The sequence below is a fragment of the Propithecus coquereli genome, unplaced genomic scaffold, assembly GCF_000956105.1.
Source record: "Propithecus coquereli isolate 6110/MARCELLA unplaced genomic scaffold, Pcoq_1.0 Scaffold25, whole genome shotgun sequence".
Taxonomy (NCBI): domain Eukaryota; kingdom Metazoa; phylum Chordata; class Mammalia; order Primates; family Indriidae; genus Propithecus; species Propithecus coquereli.
Window position 1 is genome coordinate 8533664 of NW_012148063.1, and position 2490 is coordinate 8536153.

General features: G+C 38.9%; 1 protein-coding gene across 1 annotated transcript in view; it reads left to right on the top strand.

Annotated features, from left to right (window-relative positions):
- Nucleotides 1-2490, top strand: part of MAP3K4 (mitogen-activated protein kinase kinase kinase 4) — a 141328-nt gene that overhangs the window by 39149 nt on the left and 99689 nt on the right. The window lies entirely within an intron of this gene.

The window sequence follows — 2490 nt, forward strand, 5'->3', positions numbered from 1 at the left end:
TTTCGCTAATCAGGCAGACAACCAGTCACCAGATATTTATTGAGCTCCTGCCGTCCTTCTGGGCTGTGTGGGAGATAGAGGGAAGAGAGAAGTTTGTCTCTTTTCTTTCACAATTTTTAAAATTGTTTATTTCGTAAAATTACAGAATCTTAGTACTGGAAATAATCTCAGACCACTTAAGTTTCTGCCAGATTTCAGATGAAGAAGCTGATGCTTGTAGACCTTCTGATTTATAGCTATCTAATAGCAGACCTAGGACAACAAAATCCTTAATAATTTGTTCTTTTTCTTATTGCAAAAGATTACCCATAAACACAACACACAAAAATAACTTCTTTTACCATCTATTAAAGCCAAACTACCTAGCATGTATGTAGTCTCTTTGTTGCATATGTTTATGTTGTCATACTATATTTACTATTTTATAACTTGCTTCTTTTTTCGTTTAATGTTTTATGAACTTTTTTTTTCTTAGACAGGGTCTCGCTCTGTTGCCTGTGCTAGAGTGCAGTTGTGTCATCATAGTTTACTGCAACCTTGAGCTCCTGAGCTCAAGTGATCCTCCTGCCTCAGCCTCCCGAGTGGCTGGAACTACAGGCGTGTGCTATCATGCCTAGCTAATTTTTGTATTTTTTGTAGACACAGGGTCTCACTACATTGCTCACGTTGGTCTTAAACTCCTGGCCTCAAGCAATCCTCTCTTCTCCACCTTCCAAAGTGCTAGGATTATAGGTGTGAGCCAGTGCACTTGGCCTGAACTTTTTGTGTCGTAGTATAACGTGTACTATTAATTTAAATGGCTGCTGTATCATTTGTAGCAGCATCTTCACAGTTATTGCTAACAATTACTGAGTGCTTACTGTGTGCTAAACACGATGCTTAGCACCTCAAAAGAATTGTCTTTTAAATACCGTCACAACCTAATGAGGCATAGGTCTTACATAACACAAATTGAGTATTCCTAATCTGAAATGTTTCAAAATCCAAAACTTCTTGAGCGCCAGCATGACACTCAAAGGAAATGTTCATTGGAGCATTTTGGATTTCAGATTTTCAGATTTGTGATGCTTAACTGGCAAGTATAATGCAAATATTCCAAAGTCTAAAAACACTTCTGGCCCCAAGCATTTCAGATAAGGGGTACTCAACCTGTATTTATTTTACACTCGAGGAAACTGAGCTTCAGGAGTCTTCAGGGTTTTTAGTTTTAAATGTCCCAGTCATGCATATCATGTGTTTTGCCATTTGGTGAATTATTTTTTGCCAGAATTCTTGTTCATGAATACAAGAAAAGATGGAAATGAAACACACGTGTTTTGGGCAGTGGTGATACAATATTTGTGCTGTGATGGCATGGTAGTCCTTGAGAACTTGTTTGCTGTCAGACTGTGGCAGCATAGCATGGTGGACAGGAGCACGAACTTGGTTGCCAGGTTGTCTGGATTCCAGATCTGGTACTACTACCTCCTATATATGCAACCTTTATGTCTCATTTTCTTTATCTGTAAGATAATCTGCCTTACAATGTGGGGATTATACATTCAATAAGCAGTAACTATCATTGTTATTATTATAAACTAAAGATTTCTTCCCAATACTTATTACTTTTTTTCTTGCCTTAAATCTTAAAGCAAGATTAAATAATTCTGTTGTTTCCATATCCTTATTAATTGGTATCCCCTTTTTCCAGACCCTGAATCTTAGGTTAAATGATCGTCTCAAGTCATATAACTACTATGTCTACACCTGTCCTGCGTGGACTACACATTTTCTTGTACCTCTTCCTAGTCCTTTTTCTTTCTCTCTCTATGTTCTGCTACCATAGTTTTCCCTTGTTGTTGTTAAGTCTTTCTTTCCTCTATCCATCCCTCCTTTCCTCTCTCCCTTTCTTTTTTCTTCCACCTTCTTCACACCGTTTGTCTTCTCATTCCTGTTTTTCCTTTCCTCCCTCTGTTCTTTCCTTATTTCTCCTTCATTCTTTCCGCTGAATCAGGTTGAGTGACTCAGTGGGCGTGCACTGTTTTAGGTGATGAAGACCTGGTCCCATCTCTAGGAGGAGTGCACAAATCACAGGCAGCCCAGCCTGGTGTGGTAGGGCTGGGATGGGGACTGCTGTGGGTGCACACAGGAGGGGTATTGAGAAGACCTGAGGTTGGGAAGGTTTCTAGAACAAGTAACATTTGTGCTATGACCTCAAGGCTGAGTCAGGGGGACCAGTATTTCAAACTAGCATGTGATTCATAATAATATATTTGTCCCTCAGTGTTAAGGAGTGTTTTAGAATTAACTAGGTTGGTCAGATTTATTTTAAAAGCTTTCTGAGGAAATGTGAACTGGTACTTTCTTTCTCACTGCAACAAGCAAAGACTCTCTGCATCATACAGTTAATTTTGGAACTGCAGTCAAAGTTGGACTCATCTTTTTAACAGTTAGTCACCAATAATATTTGCAGTTTTCTGGTTATCTATTGTTGCGTAACCACCTAGAAGC